Genomic DNA, 17,612 nt, shown 5'->3' on the forward strand with positions numbered 1-17,612 from the left:
TGGGCCCTAGGGGTATCATATAGTAAGCAAACCATGCCCTAAAAACAGGTCCAAAGCGGAGGACTTACATCAGCCACCAAATTTAATGCCATTCAACTGAGTCAAAGGCCTTATATACAACAAGGCTTACTACATAACCAGGGGAAGCGTCCTCCTCCGCTACAAAGATGTTTAGCTGTGACCTCTTGACATTAATATCCGTGGCCTTCCCTGGCATAAACCCAGTCTTCGCAGGGTGAACCACCAAAGAAATTACCCCTCTAAGCCTGTTTGCCAGTACCGTTGCCAGAATTGTAATATCAACATTAAGAAGTGATATGGGACGATAAGAGTCTAGCAAAGTCGAATCCTTTCCAGGCTGCAGAAGTACCACTATAGGGGCTTCTCTCATAGAATTAGGCAAGGCCCCAGACTCCAAGGCCTTCGCATAGCAGGATAGGAATCAATTTCTCCTCGTTCACCCTGTACCATTCCCCCACCAGTCCTTCTAATCCCGGAGTCTCCCCAGAGGGCAAGTGTTTTATAACCCTTGACACCTCCTAAGCTGCCAAAGGGGCCTCCTCAAGGGCCAAGGACTGAAGTGAGGTCAAGGGTCTAAGGGGCAACCCCCCAGAAAGCACAGTATAGTCTCCAGGGACACCCCTGATGAAGAGGAGTAGGGGGAACTATGGAAGGAGTGAAAGATCCCATTAATAATCTTCAAACCAGAGCTAAGAGTCCCATCCTGGGCACGTATACAAGGTATGGTAGCAACAGGACGGCTCTCCATGGACAAGTAAGCTAACAGTTTAACATTTTTGTCTCCAAATTCAAATATGGCCGCTTCCCTATATGCCATTTTCAAGTGTATACGATCCTTCTGTATAATCAGAAGAGACAGCTGTGCCCTGGCCCACGCACTTCTGCCTCCATAGTAGGATCCCTAACCACTACGGCCTCAAGGACTCCTATTTCAGACTGTAACTTCCTCTCTTGGGCACCCAACTCCATTCTCCTACCCGCCACCCTGGCCACAAACGCACCCCGAATAGTTGCCTAATAGACATGCCATTGGATTAAGACATCCTGATGGGAGGCATTATGTGTCCAATAATCAGTATGCGTGAGAGCGAAAGAAACCTCCTCCACCTGAAGCCACCCGGGTGCATACGCCACAACCGAGAGGAGGGAAAGTAACTATCAAGGTAGAATGATCTGAGATCCCTCTACTGGTAGAACACACTTCACTCACTGCTGGCAATAGGTCAGTCGAAGCGAAGGCTAGATCAATACAAGAGAAGGTCTTTTAAAGTCTTCTGCACTGAGGAATAAAAGGAGAAAACAGAATCATCCGGATATTTCCATCTCCAGAGTTCAGTAAGGCCCAGCCCCAGATGCCAAGAAGCCAAGGCAGATAAGCCGGGATCAGGACCAACATTGAAGTGTGGTGTCTGGGGTGTTGACATGGTGAATGAAGGGTCTGGTGGTATTAACCCAGGGTGCGGTTTGCTTAGTATTGAAGAAGATCCTGACACCAATCGGCCCACAAACAGCAGGGATAATAAACGAAATGTCCACAGCAGATTTATGAGATAACTGTAAACTTTTACTTGAACTTTTATGCAACAGTCTTTACAATTAAACAGGTAACCGGGATGCAGGTTCCTCACAGGCTTTGCTGGGACTGGTAGTAATGAGCTTTAAGCAGGCCACTGTGCTACTAATTATAAGATTTGAGTAGGATAGTAGTCACACAGGATTTGTAGGTTGAGATTTATAAACTGATGCTGTAGACCTGCTATTTGTTGAGGGACAGGGCGGAGAGTATCCTCAACCGCTGAAACTCTGTGTTCTACCTCCGTCGTGCGCTCTCTCAACTTCTGAGTCTCGTGCCGCAGGATAACGAAGTCCAGTCGAAGCTCACCCACCTTAGAGATCATAGAAGTATGACAGGAGGTTATAGTAGACAAAAGTTCAGTAAAGCGGAGATCAAAGATTGCCCCATCATAGTGCATCAGTTCTGGAGAAGGAAGACGATTCGCTAATTGCACGGACTTGACAAGGGTTGACATTGAAGTTACACAGGGGTGTCCCCCTATCAACTTGGATCATCAAGAAATCAGTGATGGCTTTTCTCTGTTCGTATAGTTGGTCCAATATATGGAGGGTAGAATTCCAACGTGTGGAAGCGTCGCAAAATAGACTATGTTGGGGGATACCGTTCTGACGCTGCAGCTCAAGGAGGGTGTGCTTTGTGGCTGAAGTGCATGCAAAGTTTACTTTCCATTGTTATTATGTCTTGCAGATGGGGGGGACACTTCAGGAACCGTTTGACAAACAGATTGAACACGTGTGCCATGCACGGCGTATGTCTCAGGTTTCATTGTAGCAGGGCAGACAAGATGTTCTTCCCATTGCCGGTCACCATGGCTCCTATTTCCAGTTTTCATGTAGTAAGCCATGAATGACCCTGTGTCCTCCCCTGTGTGAATCCATTCGACAAGGCAAACCATGTGAAGAACAGCGTGACACTGCTGTGGCCTGCACACATGGTATGCTGGAGGGGCACTGTGACTTGTCTGTGCAGTGGAGGCTGAGAACACGGTGGAGGATAAGGAGGCAGAGTCGCAAACTGTCACAGGACCAACGGCCTATGAGCGTGGAGGCAGAAGCAGCGGGACCTGTCCAAGTTGCTGTTGTTGTGGCTGTGCAGGAACCACATTCACCTAGTGGGCTGTAAAGGACATGTATTGTCCCTGACCGTAGTTACACCTCCACACGTCGGCACTGCCGTACATTTTGGTACACACCGACAGGCTCAAGGACTGGCCCACCTACTGTTCCACAAAATTGTGCAGGGCTGGTACTGCCTTCTTTGCAAAGAAATGACGGCTTGGCACTCTCCACCTCGGCTCGGCACAAGCCATCAGTTCTCCGAAAGGTGCAGAATCCACCACTTGAAAAAGGGAGGGACTGCAGCACCAGCAACTTGGACAGGAGCACATTCAGCTTCTGTGCCGTTGGATGAGTGGGCGCATACTGTTGTATCTTGGACATGGCTTCGCCGATGGATTGCTGGTGGAAAGACTGACTCGAAGTAGGGGGAGCAGGAGCATCTGGAGCAACAGAAGATGGGTATGACACACAGCTCCCTTCGGCTGAGGTGCTGGAGCCTTGGCTGGCTGAAACAGGGAGTGGCATGCCACTGGGTGATGCAGCAGGCTGGACCACCACAGCGGAGCATTGGTTCTCCCAGGCCGCTTTATGGTGACGCTGCATATGTTGAGGCAGGGCCGTGGTGCCAACTATGGGACCCTGGCCACGGTTCACCTTCTGCCAACACATCTTGCACGTGGCCATGGTAACCTCCTCCGAATGCTTGGTTAAAAACTGCCACACCGCTGAGTAGCTGATTTTCTCCCCAACAGTCCGCACTGATTGACTGCTACTGCCACCGACCCCAGGAACCTCTGTTCCTGGCTGCGAAACAGGTGGTCTACCTCGGGCACCTTTGGCTCTAGACTTTCCATTTCTGCCACCATGCTGACTGCCAACCATGCTACCCCCTTGCTGACTCAGCTGCTGCCTCACAGACAACCTTCAACACTGTTCTCCTGATGATGGTGAAGTCCCTTCTGCACCCGGCTCCCAAGTGCGATTGGCATCATCATCGAGTTGTGTCTGCACGTCACTGATGTCCTCCTCAGGTTCCTCAACAGTGTCTGCTTCAGGAGCCTGAATGCTTACAACACAACCTCTCACACCACTCTCCTCATCCCTACTTGCCTGCCTAGTATAGGAAGCGGCGGATGTCTCCTCCAATTCTTGGATGGGCAGTAGCTGCTGACTGTCCTCTACATTGTCCTCACTAAATAGTGGAGCTGAACCCACAGCATAAGATACTTCTGTGGGGGAGGGAACAGCATAGGACAGAGGCCAGAGACAGGGACTGCTCCCGGGCCATGCCAACTGAGGGTTGTGTTTGAGGAACCCACCTACTGTTGACTGGGGGTGTCAGATGTCACTTGTGATGAAGTGGATGACCGTGTTACCCAATCGATGATGGCAGATGGGTTGCTGGTCAATACGCTCCACTATGCTTAAATAAGTACTTGTGTACAACACCAGCCAGTGAGTACTTTTGCCTGCTTTCACAGTATCTAGAGACTTTAACAGAATAGTACACCACTTAGATGTACGTATGTGGTATGCACTTAAGAGGGGAGGAAAGTGCGCTATATGATGTCCCAGTACGGGAAATGCTCCTACAGGCCTGCCAGGTTGAGTGCCTGAACGTCCTGAGGGCTCTCCTGCAGTGTTCCCCCATATTGTGTATAGGTTGTATATTTAGTGTAAAGGACCTTTGATATGGTCACATGAATGTTAGTCACCTGATAATGGTTGTCACATGTTTAAGTCACACAATAGAATTGTGGCGATATTCGCATTCATTGCAAATACAATTTTTCCTGAAATTTGTACTGAATTCAGATTTGTCAGATTCAATTTGCTCCCTATTGACAGGCTTAGTAGTGGAATCTGTCTTATAGACTGAGTCCATTACTAAGCCATTGCTCCAGGGCCTAGGCGGTAACAGACTGGTGTTATGTAGGCTGGGAAGGGCCAGTAACAATGGTCCTCACTCACCCTGGTAACATCAGGCTGTTGCTGCTTGGTTGGTATCTGTCTGAGAATAAAAATAGGGGAAACCCTATGCGTTTTATTTAATTATTATTATTTATGCAAAAAAATGTGGGGTTCCCCGTATTTTCATTCCCTGCCAGATACCAACCAAGCAGCAACAGTCTGATGTCACCAGGGTAGGCGAGGACCATTGTTACAGGCCTGCCAGCCTTTTACAGCCTAGGCCCACAAGCACCATTTTTGATGCTCCGGGCCTGTTGGCAACCCTGTGGCGGTGAGTACCGGGGTTATAATTTGGGGTTCGCGCTAGCTCTTTTTGGGGCTAACGCTAAGCCCTGGCTTAGTAATGAACTCTGTCTATAAGAAGGCTTCCACTACTAAGCCTGTCAAGTAAATAAGTGAAAAAACACAACACGCTTAAAAAAAATTTATTACAAAAAAACACTCCCCCACAAGCCCTCGTTAACCATTTTAATAATATTAAACAAAAAAAAAAAAAACGCTGGCCATCGTACTCCTCCGAATCTTAAGGACACACAGATCTGAAAGGAGAAGTAAAAGGAAAAATAAAAAATAAAAAAATGAGTTAGTACATTTAGGGGGAAAAAGTGGTAAAAAAAATGTGTGTATATATATATATATATATATATATATATATATATATATATATAACTTTATTTCGCACATTTTTTTCAAGGCTGCAAAGTGGTGTTCTGAAGTAATTTATTGGTGTTTGCTTATGTGTGCTAAAAAAAATGGTATTCAAAAGTGATTTATTGGTTTGTGCTTATGTGAGCCAAATTTATCAACCCCCTATATAGTATGATATTATGATAAATATAGGAGATAGAGGGAAAAAAAAAGATAGAAATGGTGCTATAAAGTGCCGATTATCCGTGGTATTAACGGAGATTTAAACAAAAGGTAAAGGACCTGCTCACCTTTGCAGGTTGCGCTTATTACGAGCACAACACTGGTAATCGTTTTAGGAAGCTCACTGGTCGGTATGTCGGGAGAAGCTGGCCGTCGGTCCCGTTGAGGACGGTAAAGAATGCAGGAATACAGATGTAGGTAGGTGGAAATCCCGGGAGGGGGTTCCTTTCCTTCCAGTAAATATCCGACTGTGGCAAGATAGCACTACACCAGCGCGGGGACACAGGAGTCGGGTGTAAAGTAATTATGAATTATAAAAAGTGACAGACAGGGATGGACTATGCGTTTCGGAGGGGCTCCCTCCTTCCTCAGGTCCGCCGATCTGCGTCAATTCTGGGTCATGTGTGCCTCCAGCTGCTGCAAAAGTACAACTCCCAGCATGCACGGTCTGTAAGTGCATGGTGGCAGTTGTAGTTTTGCAACAGCTGGAGGTTTGCTGGAGGAAAACTCACCGTAAACCCCTGCCAGTGCAAAAGTACCCTAAAAACACTACACTACACTAACACATAATAAAGGGTAAAACACTACATATACACTCCCTTACACATTCCCCCCCCCAAGCCACTGACTTAGCAACAGCTGGAGGCACCCTGTTTGGGAATCACTGGCGTAGAATACCCCTATGTCCACCCCTATGCAATCCCTAATATAGTCCTCAAATGCTCATGGCACGCTCTCACTTCGGAGCCCTGTCGTATTTCAAGGAAACAGTTGAGGGCCACATATGGGGTATTTCCGTACTCTGGAGCAATTGCATTACAAATCTCTGGGGGGCTTTTTCTCCTTGGGGTCTACACTAACATGCTGGCGTTGCCCCATAATTTTTATTTTCACAAGAGGTAAAAGGAAAAAAAAGACCCCCAAAATTTGTCTCCTGAGTATGGAAATACCCCATATGTGGGCGTAAAATGCTCTGCGGGCGCACAACAAGGCTTAGGAGTGAGAGCGCACCATGTACATAGCGCACCATGTACATTTGAGGTCTAAATTGGTGATTTTCATAGGGGTGGCTGATTTAACAGCGGTTCTGACATAAACACACAAAAAAAAATGCCCACATGTGACACCATTTTAGAAACTACACCCCTCACAGAACATAACAAGGGGTATAGTGAGCTTTAACACCACACAGGTGTTTGACGAATTTTCATTAAAGTTGGATGGGAAAATGAAAAATTAATTTTTTTCACTAACATGCTGGTGTTACCCTAAATGTTTCATTTTCACAAGGCAAAATAGGAAAAAAAGCCCCCCAAAATTTGTCACCCCATTTCTTCTGAGTAAGAACATACCCCATATGTGGATGTTAAGTGCTCTGCTGGCGAACTACAATGCTCAGAAAAGAAGGAGCGCCATTGGGCTTTTGGAGAGAAAATTTGTCCGGAATTGAAGGCCATGTGTGTTTACAAAGCCCCCATAGTACCAGAACAATGGACCCCCCACATATGTCCCCATTTTGGAAACTACACCCCTCACGGAATGTAATAAGGGGTGCAGTGAATATTTACGCCCCACAGATTTTTGGAACAGTGGTGTGTGAAAAATTAAATTTTTCATTTGCACAGCCCACTGTTTCAAAGATCTGTCAAACGCCAGTGGGGTTCAAATGCTCACTGCACCCCTTATTAAATTCTGTGAGGGGTGTAGTTTCCAAAATGTGGTCACATGTTGGGGTGTCCACTGTTCTGGGGCCATAGGGGCTTCCTAAATGAGACATGCCCCCCAAAAACCATTTCAGCAACATTTGCTTTCCAAAAGCCAAATGTGACTCCTCCTCTTCTGAGCATTGTAGTGCGCCAGCAGTCCACTTGACGTCCACACATGGGGTATTTCCATACTCAGAAGAAATAGGGTTACAAATTCTGGGGGGCATTTTCTCCTATTACCCCTTGTAAAAATTTGAAATTTGGGGGAAAAACAGCATTTTGTTGAAAAATTTTTTCATTTACACATCAGACTTTAATGAAAAGTCATCAAACACATGTGTGGTGTTAAGGCTCATTGGACCCCTTGTTACGTTCCTTGAGGGGTGTAGTTTCCAAAATAATATACCATGTGTTTTTCTTTGCTGTTCTGGCACCATAGGGGCTTCCTAAATGTGACATGCCCCCCAAAAACCATTTCAGCAAACTTCACTCTCCAAAATCCCATTGCCGCTCCTTCTGAACCCTCTTGTGCACTCACGGAGCACTTTACATACACATATTAGGTAATTCCTTACTCGAGACAAATGGGGTTATAAATTTTGGGGGATTTCTCTTCTTTTACCCCTTGAATAGGGTCTATTCACACTTACAGTATTTGTGCATATTTGATGCACAGGATTTTATGCTGCAGATTTCAATGTACATTAACTGACTTAACCCAGCTTCAAATCCTGCACATCAAATATATGCAGGATACTGTACATGTTAATGCACCCTTAGGAGACATCCACTGCAGATTTGACAAGGTAACCACTTTATTGACATGCCAATCAAACATTCATATGAATTGTAAAATTTGCAACTTTAGTTCCAAAGGGATCCGGTGTGTGTGAGAACGCACCCTTATAAATGTATGTTGCATCTTTGGCGCATTTGGTCGGCCATTTTGTTCTCATACTTTAACATACTTTTTTGGAAAATTGAAGCAACAAAAAACTGCAACATGATGCACCAAAAATGCTGTAGTATTTTGTGGCTTTTTTTTTTTTTCAAGCAAGAGTCCTAAAGTTATTCTATTATCTTTATTTCAACATGAAACAGGTTAAACACATTGTAACATTTTTCAACTCCCAGAAACCCCTTTAAGCTAATTTGTGATGAACATGATCTGACCTGCATAGTAAGATATACATGTTCATATTCATTGTTGTTAATTACAGATTACATCTTAGCTTTCATTAAATTATGTCTGATGGATTTAATTTCAAACAAAGACAGATGCAGCAAGTCATACTGTCTTGTCGTGTAAGACACATTTTAACATTTCCTCGTAATCACTGTCATTGGGGGATCAGAACAAATACTACTCCATTTTTGGATCCCATGCAATTCTACTACATAAAATACATGAACATAAAAAATATAATATAGTAGATTTTTCTATTTTTCTTGCAGTTCACTTACCAGATTTGCTATGCAGATTAGGACAGGGTCATCAGAAGGTGGGGATTCACTGTGGATGACCTAGAAAGTAGCAATACTATACAATGTATACATACTCATATCTCTCCTGTCACTACTGGTCTGTGGGGGAATGGGGGTCTTTTTATCACTTTCTTGAGACTAGTATAAGAATATTCTAAGACATTTCTCTGTCAGTTGACTCCTATTCATTTCAGCTATTATAAAGGATCTATTATATAGTTATCTATTAAATGGAGATCTGGTGACTGTAGACACCATTGGAGCACAATGTTCCCATTGGCATGTTCAAGAAACCAGTTTGAGAGGGTGTATACTTTGTGAAATGGTGTATTACCATGCTAAAAGTAGCCATCACAAGATTAAATTGTGGTCAGAAAGCGATGGACATAGTCAGCAAAACCATTGCACCACCACCAGCATGAACTGGTCATCCACCACCATTGCATAACAAATCCCTCGACTGATATGATATAATTATTTGTTCATTATAAAATTAATATCACCAATCTGGTGGGTCACATGGCCCTTGTGTACCTACTAACTAAACTCTGGTGTAAGGTTATAATAATAAAAACAACAACAGTATTTCCACTTAAATACAATCAAAAATAAATTTTCTATGTAAATGTGTGCCGGCAAATACCAATAAAAGTCCATGCTAATTAAAAGTCCGCGTAAAAATTGAAAAAACTATATAGTCCATGCTTAAACTAGCTTTTAAAGGTGTACTCCAGCCCTAGACATCTTATCGCCTATCCAAAGGATAGGGTATAAGATGTCTGTTCATGGGGGTCCTGCCGCTGTGAAACCTCCGCAATCTCTCTTAGCGAACTTTGCTCCATGCTGATACAGGGGCCGGAGTATCGTGACATCACGGCACTGCCCCTTGTGACGTCATGCCCCCACTCTCAATACAAGTCTATGGGAGTGGGCGTGATGTCACGATACTCCGGCCCCTGTATCGCCCGTCAGGCGGGGATAAGATGTTTAGGGGCGGAGTACCCCTTTAAGCACGGAATATATAGTTTTTGCAATATAAAAGACATATTAACATATAAAACACTGAGATATATGTTAAAACAGCAGATGTTCCACACCTTAAAATGTACCCAATGAAGAATGTGCTCCCTGTTCCAAATTACTATGCAAATGATATTTTTCTCACTTACTTAAATAATTGATGTAAATAACAGTTAGTATAATTCTCATGTTATCAACTATTAAGAGTACAATTCAAATTTTATTGAACAAACCTCCAAATGATAACAGTATTTTTTTTTAAATATAAAAAACTTACAATGCAGTGTTCCATTTCTGCTTGTGAGCATTGGTTAATGGTGGCTGAATAGAAGATTTATTCACAGTTGCAAGACTCTGGAGGACTCTACACTTTGATGTCCGTGGGACTCCAGAGGCACCAGCAGCTTCAAATATCTGTTTGCTGCTATGTAATGGTATTTTAGCAGCTGCTCTCTTGGATCTGGCAGAAATCTTCCTCAATGTGACTTTATCTGTGCTCTGAATCAGCCACAAATCTCTTAACCCCCAAGGACCATGCCCATTTTAACCTTAAGGACCAGGCCAATTTTATTTTTGCGTTTTTGTTTTTTCCTCCTCGCCTTCTAAAATCCATAACTCCTTTATATTTCCATCTACAGACCCATATAAGGGCTTGTTTTTTGTTTTTTGCGTGACCAATTGTACTTTGTAATGAAACCTCTCATTTTACCATAAAATTTACGGCAACCCCCCCCCCCACATATTTTTTTAGGGAGGAAATTTAAATGAAAACCACAATTTTGCACATTTTGGAAGGTTTTTGTTTTCACACTGTATACTTTACGGTAAAAATGACGTGCTCATTATTCTGTGGGTCAATACGATTAAAATGATATCCATGGCTGAAAACTTTTTGTACAAAATCAGTAATTTAAAATCGTCCTATTTTGACCACCTATAACTTTTTCATTTTTCCGTATATAGGGCGGTATAAGGGCTAATTTTTTTGCTGTCATCTGGACTTTTTATTGATACCACATTTGCATGTATAAAACTTTTAGATAATTTTTTATTATTATTTTTTTAATAAAATGTGACAAAAAACCTTTACGTATTCCCCGTACGGGATCATTAACATTATATTTTGATAGTTCGGACATTTACGCATGCGGCGATACCAAATATGTTTATTTAAAAAAATGTTTACTCTTTTTGGAGGTAAAATGAAAAAAATGACAATTTTAGTTTTTATTGGGGGAGGGGATTTTTCACTTTTTTTACTTTTTATTTTTAAATTTTCAACTTTTTTTTTTTTACACTTTTTATGTCCCCATAGGGGACTATCTATAGCAATCATTTGATTGCTAATACTGTTCAGTGCTATGCATAGGACATAGCACCTCTCAGTATTATCGGTGATCTTCTGCTCTGGTCTGCTCGATCTCAGACCAGAGCAGAAGACCCCGGGAGATTGCCGGAGCCAGGTGAGGGGACCTCCAGCCGCCATGCTGGATGATCGGATCTGTATTGATCACGGCATCTGAGGGGTTAATGGCGTATATCCACGCGATCGCGGATGTCGGCCATTACGGGTGAAACCTGCCGTGTATGACGCGACCACCGTTCCGAATCTCGCGGTCATACACAGAATGTAAATGTACGTCCTGGTGCGCGAAGTACCGCCAAACCAGGACGTACATTTACGTCCATGGTTGTTAACGGGTTAATAGATCATACTTAAGTTTTCGTGAAATATCTAATGTTTTCATATCTCGTCCAAGGCATTGAATTATTTCACTCTTTTCGGCAGCAGAGAGATCCTTTTTCTTCCCCATATTGCTTGAAAATGGTGCTCTGCTTAACCCCTTAAGGACTGAGCGATTTCACGTTTTTGCATTTTCGTTTTTTCCTCCTTGTCTTAAAAAAATCATAACCCTTTCAATTTTGCACCTAAAAATCTGTATTATGGCTTATTTTTTGTTCCACCAATTCTACTTTACAGTGACATTAGTCAAAATCCATGGCAAAACGGAAAAAAAATTCATTGTGCGACAAACTTGAAGAAAAAATGCCATTTTGTAAATTTTGGGGGCTTCCGTTTCTATGCAGTAAATTTTTCTGAAACTGACACCTTATCTTTATTCTGTAGGTCCATACGGTTAAAATGATATCCTACTTGTATAGGTTTGATTTTGTATTACTTCAGAAAAAAATCATAAATACATGCAGGAAAATTTATACGTTTAAAATTGTCATTTTCTGAGCCCTATTACTTTTTTATTTTTTTGTGTTCAGGGCGCTATGGGGGCTCATTTTTTGCGGCGTGATCTGAAGTTTTTAGAGGAACCATTTTTGGTCTGATCAGACATTTTGATCACTTTTTATTCAAAAAATAAAAAATGCGCTGTACGCCATTGAACATGCGGTTTTAAAAGCGGTATATTTTTATAATTTGTACATTTCCACACGCGGTGATACCACATATGTTTATTTTTATATACACTGTTTTATTTTGTTACTAGAAAATGCCGGGTGATTTTAACTTTTAATTCAGAAGGAAATACCTGAAAGGGTTAACTTTTTTTTTACACTTTTTTTTGCGAGCTCATAGCTCCTATAGGGACCTATGAGCTTGCAAAGGCTGATTGCATACACAGATTGTTGCCTTGCCGTTGCATGGCAACAAGCTGTGTAATCGGCGGTTGATTGCTCCATCCTGTAACTCCTGATGGAGCAATCAGAGCCGACACGCCGACGTAAGAAGGTAGGGACCTTCTTCTCTCCGGGTAGCTGATCGGCGATTTATTCAGCCCCACTGAGCAGCCGGGAAGCATTTACTTTCACTTTCGATGCGGCGCTCAGCTTTGAGCGCCGCATCGGAAGGGTTAATAGCGCGTGGCCGAACGATCGCGGCCGCGCGCAATTAGCCACCGGGACCCCGCGTTATAGACAGGGACCGGACTTAGGACGTACTCATACGTGCTAAGTCCTTAAGGGGTTAATAATGTGGAACACCCACCTTAAGTAGTTTTACCTTAAAGGGGTACTCCAGTGAAAAATAATAATTTTAATCAACTGGTGTCATGCTGCTGTCAACGGATTTGTAAATGACTTCTTTAAAAAAAATTCTTTCAGTACTTATCAGCTGTTGTATGCTCCACAGGAAGTTATTTTCTTTTTGAATTTCCTTTCTGCCTGCCCACAGTGCTCTCTGCTGACACCTCTGTCTATGTCAGGAACTGTGCAGAGCAGGAGCATAGCAAACCTATCCCCATAGCAAACCTATCCTCTCTGAACAGTTCCTTACATGGACAAAGGTGTCAGCAGAGAGCACTGTGGTCAGACAGAAAAGAAATTCAAAAAGAAAAGAACTTCCTCTGTAGTATACAGCAGCTGATAAGTACTGAAAGGATTACGAGTTTTAAATAGAAATCATTTACAAATCTGTTTAACTTTTTGGCACCGGTTGATTTAAAAAAAAAATGTTTCCCCCTTTAACCCCTTAACGACGAAGGACGTAAATGTACTTCCTGGTGATGCGGTACTTAACGCTCCAGGACGTACATTTATGTCCTAAGCATAACCGCGGGCATCGGAGCGATGCCCGGATCATGCGCGGCAGGTCCCGGCTGTTGATCGCAGCCAGGGACCCGCTGGTTATGGCGGACATCCGCGATCCAGCGGATGTCAGCCATTAACCCCTCAGATGCCGTGATCAATACCGATCACGGCATCTGCAGCATCGCGGTCACTTATTTGGATGATCGGATCGCCCACAGCGCTGCCGCGGCGATCTGATCATCCAGCACGGCAGCCGGAGGTCCCCTCACCTGCCTCCGCTGTCTTCCGGGAGTCTTCTGCTCTGATCTGCCTTCCCGTAGACCAGAGCAGAAGATGACCGATAACCCTGATCAGTGCTTTGTCCTATACATAGCACTGAACAGGATTGGCAATCAAATGATTGCTTTAAATAGTCCCCTATGGGGACAATTAAAGTTTAAAAGTAAAAGTAAAAAAATAAAGTAAAAAAAAAAGGTGAAAACCCCCCTCCGCAATAAAAACGTAAATTGCCCCATTTTCCCTATTTCACCCCCAAAAAGTGTTAAAAAAAATATTTTATATACATATTTGGTATCACCACGTGCGTAAATATCTGAACTATTAAAATAAGATGTTAATGATACCGTACGGTGAACGGCGTGAACGTAAAAAAAAAAAGTCCAAAATAGCTGCTTTTTTATAAGATTTTATTCCCAAAAAATTTTATAAAAAATGTATTAAAAGTTTTATATAAGCAAATATGGTATCAATAAAAAGTACAGATCACGGCGCAAAAAATGAGCCCTCATACCGCCGCGTATACAGAAAAATGAAAAAGTTATAGGTCTTCAAAATAGGGGGATCTTAAATGTACTAATTTGGTTAAAAAGTTTGGGATTTTTTTTAAGCGCAACAGTAATAGAAAAGTATGTTATCACAGGTATCATTTTAATCGTATTGACCCAAAGAATAAAGAACATATGTCACTTTTACCATATATTGTACGGCTTGAAAACGAAACCTTCCAAAATTAGCAAAATTGCGGTTTTCTTTTCAATTTCCCCACACAAATAATATTTTTTTGGTTGCGCCATACCTTTTATGGTAAAGTGAGTGATGGCATTGCAACGGACAACTGGTCACGCAAAAAACAAGCACTCATACTAGTCTGTGGATGAAAATATAAAATAGTTATGATTTTTTGAAGGCAAGGAGGAAAAAATGAAAACGTAAAAATAAAATTTTCTGCGTCCTTAAGGCCAAAATGGGCTGCATCCTTAACCCCTTAAGGACTGAGCCCTTTTTCACCTTAAGGACTCGGCCATTTTTTGCAAATCTGACTACTGTTACTTTAAACATTAATAACTCTGGAATGCTTTTAGTTCTCATTCTGATTCCAAGATTGTTTTTTCGTGACATATTCTACTTTAACATAGTGGTAAAATTTTGTGGTAACTTGCATCCTTTCTTGGTGAAAAATCCCAAAATTTGATGAAAAATTTGAAAATTTAGCATTTTTCTAACTTTGAAGCTCTCTGCTTGTAAGGAAAATGGATATTCCAAATAATTATTTTTTTTATTCACATATACAATATGTCTACTTTATGTTTGCATCATAAAATTGACGAGTTTTTACTTTTGGAAGACACCAGAGGGCTTCAAAGTTCAGCAGCAATTTTCCAATTTTTCACAAAATTTTGAAACTCGCTTTTTTTCAGGGACCAGTTCGGGTTTGAAGTGGATTTGAAGGGTCTTCATATTAGAAATACCCCATAAATGACCCCATTATAAAAACTGCACCCCCCAAAGTATTCAAAATGACATTCAGTGAGCGTTTTAACCCTTTAGGGGTTTCACAGGAATAGCAGCAAAGTGAAGGAGAGAATTCACAATCTTCATTTTTTACACTCGCATGTTCTTGTAGACCCAATTTTTTTATTTTTGCAAGGGGAAAAAAGGAGAAATTTTTTACTTGTATTTGAAACCCAATTTTTCTCGAGTAAGCACATACCTCATATGTCTATGTTAATTGTTCGGCGGGCGCAGTAGAGGGCTCAGAAGGAAAGGAGCGACAAATGGTTTTTGGGGGGCATGTCACCTTTAGGAAGCCCCTATGGTGCCAGAACAGCAAAAAAAACCACATGGCATACCATTTTGGAAACTAGACCCCTCGGGGAACATAACAAAGGGTTAAGTAAACCTTAATACCCCACAGGTGATTCACGACTTTTGCATATGTAAAAAAAAATGTCCTAAAATGCTTGGTTTCCCAAAAGTTTTACATTTTTAAAAAGGGTAAAAGCAGAAAATACCCCCCAAAATTTGAAGCCCAATTTCTCCTGATTCAGAAAACACCCCATATGGGGGTGAAAAGTGCTCTGCTGGCGCACTACAGGTCTCAGAAGAGAAGGAGTCACATTTGGCTTTTTTGAAGGAAATTTTGCTCTGGGGGCATGCCGCATTTAGGAAGCCCCTATGGTGCCAGGACAGCAAAAAAAAAACACATGGCATGCCATTTTGGAAACTAGACCCCTCGGGGAACGTAACAAGGGATAAAGTGAATCTTAATACCCTACAGGTGTTTTTCACGACTTTTGCACATGTAAAAAAAAATAAAAAAATTTACCTAAAATGCTTGGTTTCCCAAAAAATTTACATTTTTACAAAGGGTTAAAGCAGAAAATACCCCCAAAAATTTGAAGCCCAATTTCTCCCGATTCAGAAAACACCCCATATGGGGGTGAAAAGTGCTCTGCTGGCGCACTACAGGTCTCAGAAGAGAAGGAGTCACATTTGGCTTTTTGAAAGCAAATTTTGCTCTGGGGGCATGCCGCATTTAGAAAGCCCCTATGGTGCCAGAACAGCAAAAAAAAAAAAACACATGGCATACTATTTTGGAAACTAGACCCCTCGGGGAACGTAACAAGGGGTAACGTGAACCTTAATACCCCACAGGCGTTTCACGACTTTTGCATATGTAAAAAATTTTTTTTTTTTTCCTAAAATGCTTCTTTTCCCAAAAATTTTACCTTTTTAAAAAGGGTAAAAGCAGAAAATACCCCCCAAAATTTGTAACACAATTTCTCCCGAGTATGGCTATACCCCATATGTGACCCTAAACTGTTGCCTTGAAATACGACAGGGCTCCAAAGTTAGAGTGCCATGAGCATTTGAGGCCTAAATTATGGATTGCATAGGGGTGGAAATAGGCCAGTGATTCCTAAAAAGGGTGCCTTCAGCTGTTGTAAAACTCCCAGCATGCCTGGACAGTCAGTGGCTGTCTGGTAATACTGGGAGTAGTTGTTTTGCAACAGCTGGAGGCTCCGTTTTGGAAACCGTGGCGTACCAGACGTTTTTCATTTTTATTGGGGAGGGGAGCTGTGTAGGGGTATGTGTATATGTAGTGTTTTTTTACTTTTTATTTAATTTTTTGTTAGTGTAGTGTAGTGTTTTTAGGGTACAGTCGCACGGGCAGGGGTTCACAGTAGTTTCTCGCTGGCAGTTTGAGCTGCGGCAGAAAATTTGCCGCAGCTCAAACTTGCAGCCCGATACTTACTGTAAACCTCCGCCCATGTGAGTGTACCCTGTACATTCACATGGGGGGGGGGGGGGGGGGGGGGTAACATCCAGCTGTTGCAAAACTACAACTCCCAGCATGCGCTGACAGACTGTACATGCTGAGAGTTTTAGTTTTGCAACAGCTGTAGGCACACTGGTTATGTATCACTGAGTTTGTGACCTTACTCAGTGTTTCAAAACCAGTGAGCCTCCAGCTGTTGCAAAACTACAACTCCCAGCATGTACGGTGCATGGTGTAAGGTGACTGCTGGGAGTTGTAGTTTGCAACAGCTGGAGGCACACCGGTCGTGAAACACTGAGTTAGGTAAAAAAAACTGAGTTTCACAACCAGTGTGCCTTCAGCTGTTGCAAAACTACAACTCTCAGCAGTCACCGACAGCCAATGGGCATGCTGGGAGTTGGAGTTATGCAACCAGCAGATGCACCACTACAACTCCCAGCATGCACTTTAGCTGTTTGTGCAAGCTGGGAGTTGTAGTTATACAACAGCTGAAGGTACACTTTTCCATAGAAAAAATTTGCCTCCAGCTGTTGCAAAACCATAAGTCCCAGCATGCCCATAAGGGAATGCTGGGAGTTGTGGTGGTCTGCCTCCTGCTGTTGCATAACTACAGCTCCCAGCATGCCCTTTTTGCATGCTGGGAGCTGTTGCTAAGCAACAGCAGGAGGCTGTCACTCACCTCCTGCTGCTGCTCCGTCGCAGGACAGTCCCTCGCCGCGGCCGTCACTCGTGGGGCCCCGATCCCAACAGGGACGCCGGGGATCGGGGTCCCCAGCACCCGGGGTCTTCTTCCCGCACCCGCTCAC

This window comes from Hyla sarda, chromosome 2 (assembly GCF_029499605.1).
Source record: "Hyla sarda isolate aHylSar1 chromosome 2, aHylSar1.hap1, whole genome shotgun sequence".
Lineage (NCBI taxonomy): Eukaryota > Metazoa > Chordata > Amphibia > Anura > Hylidae > Hyla > Hyla sarda.